Source organism: Gracilinanus agilis, chromosome 3 (assembly GCF_016433145.1).
Source record: "Gracilinanus agilis isolate LMUSP501 chromosome 3, AgileGrace, whole genome shotgun sequence".
NCBI classification, from domain to species: Eukaryota; Metazoa; Chordata; class Mammalia; order Didelphimorphia; family Didelphidae; genus Gracilinanus; species Gracilinanus agilis.
The window spans coordinates 334,024,110-334,033,471 of NC_058132.1; positions in this window are offsets into that span (position 1 = coordinate 334,024,110).

The window sequence follows — 9,362 nt, forward strand, 5'->3', positions numbered from 1 at the left end:
GATTCTTACTCCCCCTCTGTTCTTCAGCCCCTCACTTCTTCTGCTTTCATCTTACAAGGACTGGAATTTGGTGGGGTGGATATGGTTTTTATTGATTTATCAACTGCCCCAGCCAGCTTGCTAAGAGGAAAGTCCCTTAACACTCTTAGATTGGACTGTGTGCCCTTGGGCTGCACTAGGAGACATTGTGCTATTATTTGTATATAATTCCTTCTTGTGGGGAACAGAATGGATATTTTTCATTTCAGGTTCTTTCCCACATGCTTTGTTTTCTCTGTCCCTGTCAGCTGCTGTCTTTGTCCCTTCCTTGTCCTGTTTCTTAATAATATTTGACTTCTTAGTTTTTTTTTGATCCTTTTGATTGTGGACACCCTGATCTTTCGAATGTTTGCCATCTTATCCTTTTCCTCCATTTTACATCCTGTTTCTTTCGAACTTTAAATATCCATCTGAAGAGCCCTTCAGATGCCATTGCCTGCCTTTTGGACAGTCTCCACAATTCCTGTCAATGGAATTTCCCTTCTGTTTGTCTGGTTATAAACCATGAGCCAAATGGAATGTATCAGTGTGTATATCTGAGTGTGTCCCTTGTGTGTGGTGGATGTATCCCAGTGTTCCCTTCTTTCTGTTCCATTCAGGGAACAAATGGCAGCAACCATCTTAAGTTCAGCTGAGTTTTTTCTGAGGTCAAAGAACCCTGAGCTCTCGAAATGGGATTATAATTTGGAAAAAAAGAAAGAAAAGAAAAAAGAAAACCACCCATTGTAGAATTAGTAAATTTAATTTAAATCAATGACAAAAAAAAAAAAAGACTTCTGAGATGGAGCCATTTTATACAGGCAGAGGATTAATTGGATTTTTTTTGGCTGTACATTTTGACTGTCATACTCTGGAGTAATACTAAATGTACTGATATTGTATAAGTGAAAATTCTCTTACATGCCCTTGGCTACTGACAGCTGGCTTCTGGCAGTAGTGGATTTTGACTTGTGTATAAGTCGTTCAGCTCAGACCCCAGGAAAAATGATATTTCCCTGGTTTATCCTTCTGGTTTTCAGCTCTATCTATATATCTATATTTTTCTCTTTGTTTTTAGATTTTATATATATATATATATATATTTTTTCTGATTCCCTAAGTTTCCTTTTAAAACAACCGTGCATTTGCTGGACAACTGCATTTTTTATTATCTACCCTTCCCCACACGCTTTAAAATGGATTTGGTTCCTGTGCATTGTTTACAAAGCAAAAAACAAAAAAGCAAAACAAAGCGGAAAAATGAAAAATGTTGTGAAAGAGGAAGACAATTTAATATATTTTGGATTAATATTGGTATTTCTTTTAAAAGTATTTTTTCGTGCTGTGAACTTTTTCTGCCAAAGACAATGATGTTTGTTTGTATGTTTTAAGTTATCTTAAGTATTTAAAAATGTAAACTTGGCTGTGTTGCTGTGCCACCCTGTACCAGGACTGCTGTAGCATTCCACTTGGTATAACAGTATTTTAATTAAAAAAAAAAGGTAAAAATGTTGAAATGGGCTGTTCTTTTTGTTTTGTCCCTTCATAGAGAGAGACTGTAGGGCAAAGGGACCTGAACTCCAAATCTTAACCTTAATCAGATTCATTCCAGTCATATTTTAAACAATGGCCAGGATATTTTCCTGAACAACTGATACTAAATAATTGCTATTTTCCAAAAGGGAAGTGGGCTGCCAGGGGAGACTTTTGGGGGTTAGGTGAAGGCTAATGTAGCCCCTGAGATCATTTCCAACTAGGAGTGTCTGTACTTCATGTTGACTAAAAAGCAATACTGTACTATGCTGGAAAGGGACCCATCTGATTCCCTAAAGACTACTCATCAAATAGATTGGGGAGTTAATCAAATTGGTGAGAGAACTCCTCCTAAATAATTGCGTGCATATTTATTTGAGTCTCTAGGAAGCCTGCCTGGAAGTGGGCATGCATATTTGGTGATAGGCATCTATTTGCAATGCATAGATAAAATATGGTTTAATCACCAGGGAAACAAAAGACAAGTTAAGCATTTAGTGATGTAGCTTAAAGGAAAGGAGTATGATGGTTCAGTTCTCTCCAAGGAGGGGTGAGAATATACGTACAGGAATGCGTTTATCTACTATATTGTTCCTCCTTGCTCTCCTCTCCCTGCCCCACCCTGTCAAAGATTAGCTCAAATTCCATCTCTTAAATGAGGCCTTTAGGAATTCCCACCATTGCTTCTGCTTCCCCTCTCCCTCAAAAGAATAAAAAAGAATTTGCCTTCAAAGAGCCTACATTCTACAGAGGAAGAAATAAGTGTAAAGCAAAGTAAAACTAGTAAATACAAATATATTCCAATAAATTTTGGGGAAGGAAGAGGGAGAGGGAAACAACTGAGTGGTGAGGGGAACAAGAAAGTCTTGTAGGAGGTAAGCACTTAAGATGAGTTTTGAATGAATTCCAGTCACCTAGCATTTAACTAAACACCTATATTACAGGCACTGTGATAAGTGCTACAGATAACCCCCCCCCAAAAAAAAAAAATCCCAGTTCTCAAGAAGCTCACATTCTGATTATGTACAAACAGAATTTATATAAGATAAATTGAGGGTAGTCTCAGAGGGAAGACATTAAGATTATGGAAGACTAGGGGCAACTAGGTAGCTTAGTGGATTGCAAGCCAGATCTAGAGATAGGAAGTCCTGGGCTCTAACTTAACCTTAAAATACTTCCTAACTGTGACCGACCCTGGGCAAGTCACTTAACTGCCATTGCCTAACCTTCCCTGTTCTGCCTTGGAACCAATACATAGTATTGATTTTTTTGTTTTAAATCCTTACCTTCCACCTTAGAATCAATTGGTTCTATGGCAGAAGAACAGAAGGTCTAGCAATGAGGTGAAGTGACTTGCCCAAAAATCACACAGCTAGGAAGTGTCTGAAGCCAGATTTGAATCTAGAACCTCCTGTCTCTAGACCTGGCTCTCAATCCACATAGTATTGATCCTAAGATGGAAGCTAAGGGTTAAAAAAAATTTTTTTTTGAAGGAAGACTTTGGAATAGCTTCTTACAGAAGTTAGAGGATTAGCTGAGGTCTGAAGGAAACTAGTTAAGCTAGGAGGCTGAGATGAGGGAAAGAGTTCCAGGTATGAGGGACCAGCCAATGGAAATGTCTGGTGTGTCCAGTTTGAGGAAAAAAGCAAGGTCAGTGTTACTATGTAGAAGAATAGGAAGTATACGGTATAAGACTAGAAAGTTAAAAGGGGACCCAGTTATAGAGTTTCAAAAGTCAAGTAGAGGATTTTATATTTGATCCTGGAGGAAACAAGGAGCCACCGGAATTGATTGAATGCTGAGGGGTAGAAATTTGCTTTTTGAAGGTTATTTTGAGGACTGAATGGAGAGTGGACTAGAAAGAGAAAAGACTTGAGACCAACCAGCAGGCTATTGCAATAGTTCATTTGTGAGGTGATGAAGATCTGCTCCAAGGGGATGACAGTGTAAGAGGAGAGAAGGAGGGATATACTAAAAATATTACAGGTAGCAACAAGCCTTGGAAGCTGATTGAATGTCAAGAGAGAGTGAGGAGTTGAGGCTGAAACCTAGGTTTCTAGCCTAGATGACTGAGAGGATAATGGTACTCTCAACAAAAATAGGGCAGTTTAGGAGGAGAGAAAGGATTGGATCAAAAATTAGAGTTCCTTTTTGGGCATGTTGAGTTTGCAATGGGACATCCAACTAGACGTGTATACTAAGCATTTGGAGAAGCAAGACTAGAGATAGGGAGAGACATTAGGACTGGATAGGTAGACCTGAAAGTCATTGGCATAGAGATGATGATTGAAACCATGGTAAACAATGTTATCACTAAGTGAACTTGCATAAAGGAAGAAGAGAAAAGGATCCAGGACAATGGTTAATCCAATGGCTAGCAGGTATATACTGGATAAAGTCCCAGGAATAGAGACCTAGAAAGACTTGGAGTCAGAGAGCTAGGTAGGAAGAAAACCAGGAAAGATGTCAGGAAAAACTAGAGAGGAAAGAATATCATTGTCCAAAGGCTATAGACAGGTCAATAAGGATGGAGACTGAGAACAGGTAATTAAATTTGATTATTAAAAGATCATTTATGACTGGAGAAAGTAGGTTCAGCTGACTGATGACATTGGAAACAATTTACAAAGAAAGAGAGAGAAGAAAGTGAAGGTACCTGTTCTAAATGACTCACTCAAGGAGTTCAGTCACAGAAAGAAAGAGAGATATGGGATAATAGTGGAGATGGAGTGATCAAGTGAAGGTTTTCTGAGGTTGGGAGAGATATGAACATATTGGTAGGCAGTAGAGAAGTAGCCGGTAGACATAGTGATTGAAAATTAGGGAAAAAGCAGGAAAATGAAGGAGTTGTACTATTGAATGTCTGGCATATTGTTAGCACTTAATCTAATATTTGTAAATTGTCTTGACTAAAATCTCTTTCCAACTCTAAATTCTATGATAATCCACTCATTACCTACTACTGCCCAAACCCAGCACAGATTGCTAGAGGGAGGAAGTGGTATCATAGCTAGTTAATGGATTTTAGTTTCTGTCTATGATTTAGTCCTAATGTAATGTGGATGAGGTGGAAGTTTTTCATTGATCTTGCTAGATAGGCACCCAGAAATTTTTACACAAACAGGGTAAGATATCTTTGGCAATGTTTGAAGAGGACTCAGAAGTTTCAGACCATTTCCTCTTTTTCATATTCCCAACCAAGGCTGGATCTACATAAGTCTGTTTCTCACTCAAAATGCTGATATCAAATAGTGTGAGTTTAAGTGAGTAGGTCTCCAAGGAAAGAAAAAAATGGAAGACCATCAATTGGGAAATGACTAAACAAGTTGTGGCATAGGATTGTGATGGAACACTTTTGCACCATAAGAAATGATGAACAGGCGAATTTTTAAAAAAACACGGAAAGACTTACATGAAATTATGAAGAGTGGAACGAGCAGAACAAAGAGAACATTATATACACCCATAGAACTATTATCTGAAGAATGACTTGTGTGTGTCCACTTCTAGAGAAAGAACTCATAAAAAGAAACAAGCAAGGCATAGTGTTATATATACATATATCTTTTTTCTTCTCTAGTGCAGGAAGGGGAGGAGAGGAAGTGAGATAACTGGGAACTTTAATGTAACAAACAAATGAATACATTTAAAGGAAAAAAAAGATAGATAAGTCACCTTTAAACCAGTCATCACAGCGGATTCCCCTTCCTTTTGTCAACTTCTGATCCTTAAAGGACTACGGAGACAATTGAAACCCTCTGTGGTCAGTAAAAATCAATAAAACTTCCAACTTCTCTGCTTCCCAATACTGGCCTCAAATTTCATAGTCATTTCCATATAGATTCATTGGGAATATTGATGATATTTTTCTTTTTATCAAGCATCATTTCAGGTTTTCTTTAGGACACACTGGGAAAATCAGTACATTCCAAATTTCCAAAGCATCTGAGTCTTTAGAGTGTATATATGAAAGCTTATTTATGTGTTCATCTCACTCCAATAGCTCTTTCTTGGCAGGAATCAGACAATGAAGTTTCATGGGAATAATAACAACCATAACTTGCATTTTTGTGGCATCATAAAGTTTACAAAGTCCTTTCTTCACAAGTTACAGGGAAGCACATTTTGGCTCAGTAAAAGGATATTTTGATAGAACTATGGATTTAGGAGCTGGAAGGGATTTTAGAGATCATCTAAATCTCTCATTTTACAGATGAGAAACCAAGGCTCTAAGAAGCCCAGAGTCCCATATGTCTGTTGGCTACCAGTAGTTAAGTAGCAGAAGTGAGATTTGAGCCCAAGTCCTCTGATGCCAGTTAGTGCTCCTTTCACAACGTGTTACCTCCCCGACTGCTCTTCAGTGACCAATGAGATAAACAGCCTTATGTGGTTGTGAGGCCTCAGTCACTGAAAGGTAATGCAGTGGTGCATTGAGCACCTCTTCCCTGATTCTCCAAAAGGCTCTCTGGGAATTTTCCTCATCATTTCCCACTTAGCTACTTTCCTGGACTTTGTGCTCTCCAGAAATTCATCATTATGCAAGATGGAATCAAGTCAGAAACTCTCATCTCCTCAGATTATTTCCCATCATTGCAGTAGAACATCATCATGCTCTTGAGTTTGAATAACTTTCCTTCCCTTGCTCCTTTTTAGCTCTCTTTTTATGAGTCATCTCCCATTAGATTATGAGCTCCCTGAAGGCAAGGACTGTCTTTTGTTTTCTTTTGTATCTCTAGGCTTAGCATGTAGTAGGTGTTTATTAAGTATAGATTCCTTTGAGGTTCATGATATTCATATCTACGATCTAATCAAGATCCTGGTAGCTGTTGTCTACAGACCTATGGGTCACTTTCTGTCCTTTTTGATGAGTTTGAAACCTGGTATACAATTTTTCTCTCCTCAACTCCTGTCTTCATACTAGGGGACTTCAACAAACATATTGTCTCTCCTTCAAATATCATAACCATTCAGGTTCTCTTTCCATGACTTCCACTTCTACCCCATCTCAGTGACACGTTAGGATGATTATACTCTTGATTTTGCCATTATCCACAAACATACCACCTCTATGTTCAAGAATACCAAAATTCCCTTATCTGACCACAAACTATTGACTTTCCATATCTTCTTTTACCCTCCCTTACAAAACCCAACTCTTCTTCCATTCAGTCACTTAATCTGTCAATTATCTGTCAGAACAACATCCCTTTTGCTGGTCATTCTTTCTTCTTCTCCCAGTCTTGACCCCTTGGTGAAACATTTCAACTCTATACTGTTTTCCTCCTTTGAATCCCAGTCTCTCTTATCATATTGCTGATTATATTCAGTCAAGCCTCAGCCTTGGATCGCTTCCTTTGTTCCTCTCCTGCATACATGCTGCTGAAAGAAGGTAGAGAACATTGTATAACTGTTCTGACTGGGCCCAGTTCAAATTTATGTTGTACAACCTCAGCTGGGACCCCACTGCTACTAGGCAATCCTATACCTCCCTTATCTACTCACTGTCCCACTTTCCATAGCAGTTTTTGTAAACTTTTTCAACCCTCCTCAAACTTACCATGGCTCCTCCACCCCCATTCTCTTTGCTGAGAACCTTGCTTCATATTTTAGAGGAAAAAATTGAGACAATTCACCATGAGCTCCCTCTTCCCCCCTCTTCCTTATTTATCACTCAGATGCCTTTGGCCATTTTCTCCTCTTGCACTCCTGTTTCACATGATAATGTGACCCAACTAGATCAAGTGAAGCCATTCCATCTCAAGTCCTCCAGCAGATTTTCTATCACCTCTGTCATTCTCACTCTTACAGGTATTTTTTATCTTTCCCTTTCTACTGAACACATTTCCTGCTGCCTACAAACATGTTCATATTCTGTCCTCCCCCTATCCTAAAAAAAACTCTGACTTGATTTTTTTCATCCCTAAGAATTGTCATTCTATACTTCTTCTACCCTTTATAGTTTGAACTCCTTGAAAAGGCCATCTAAAGTCTAAATTGGTGCCTCTACTTTTTTCCCTCTCATGCTGTCCTTAACTCCTTACAATCTGACTTTGGACCTTATTATTCTACTGAAACTGCTCTCTCCAAAATCACTTATTAATCTTTTATGGCTTTTTCTCTGTGTTTTCTCTTTGATCTCTCTAAAATCTTTGACATTATTGATCACTTTCTCCTCCTTGATACTCTTTTTTTTTTCTCTGGGTTTTTGGGACACCTCTCTTTCCAGGTTCTTCTACCTATCTGATCCATACTTCTCTGTCTCCTTTGCTGGATCCTCCTTTAGATCACACCCACTGACCATAGACATCTCTCAAGGTTCTGCCCTATCTAGATCTTCTTCTCATTTCCCTCTATCCTACTTTATTCAGCAGTGGCTATAAGTTTAATTATCATTTCTGTGCTGACTAATCTCAAATCTACCTTTCCTTCCCCAGTCTCTTTGCTGATCTCTAATCTTGCATTTCCAACTTCCTTTCCAGATACCTTGAATGAGATGTCCAATAGACATCTCAATATGTCCAAAACAGCAATCATTATTTTTTCTCCTAAACCCTCCCCTACTTCTACCTTCCTAATTACTGTAGAGGGCAACATCATCCTCCCAGTTTTTCAGGTTTTTAAAAAAAGTTTTATTTTTATTGTCATGCAAAACACACTTCCATATTTGTCATTGTTATCAGAACAAACTCATACACAACCAAAACCTCAAAGTAAAACCATAAATACACTGATATGAAAGATGATTCCAACAGTTCTTTCTCTGGAGGTGGATAGCATTCCTTGTCATAAGTCTTTCAGGATTGTCCCAGATCATTGTATTGCTGAGAGTAGCCAAGTTTTCAGAGATTATCATCATCCAATATTGCTATTATCAGGTACAATGTTCTCCTGGTTCTGCTTATTTTGCTCTGCATCAGTTCCTGCAGGTCTTTCCAGCTTTTTCTGAAACCATCTTGTTTATCATTTCTTATAGTACGATAGTTATTCCATCATCAACATGTACTACAATTTGTTCAGCTACTTGATTGACATCTCCTCAATTTCCAGTTCTTTGCCACTACAAATAGAGGTGCTATAAATATTTTTGTACAAGTAGGTAGTTCCTTTCTCCTTTTTTTATTATCTCTTTTGGATACAGACTCAGTAGTGGTATTACTGGATCAAATCATACGCAAAGTTTTATAGCCCTTTGGGCATAGTTCCAAATTGTCCTCCAGAATGGTTGGAACAGTTAACAACTCCACCAACAATACATTAGTGTTTCAATTTTGCCACATCCCCTCCAACATTTACCATTCTCCTTTTTGGCTAATCTGATAGGTATGAGGTAATACCTCGGCTTTGTTCTAATGTACATTTCTCTAGTCAAGAATGATTTAGAACATTTTTTCATATGCCTACTGATGGCATTGATTTCTTCATCTCAAAATTGCTTGTTCATATCCTTTGCCCATTTTTCAGGTTTTCAATACCTTAACTCCTTACCATCTCTCACTACTCTATATCCAAGTTGTTGCAAAGTCTCTCTATTTCACTTTTGCTATATCTCTTGAATATACTCCCTTTTTCCTTCTGACACTGTCACTAATCTAGTGCTGACCCTGATCCTCTCATGTCTTATTATTGTAATAGCCTGCTGATGGGTTTTCCTCCCTCATATCTCTCCCCATTACAATCCATCCTCCATTTAACCATGAAAGCGATTTTTGTAAAACCCAGGTCTGATCACATAATCAACCCTCTTACTCAGTAAACCCCAGTGGCTCCTTATCACCTCCAAGATCAAATACAAAATGTTTGGTGTTCTAAGC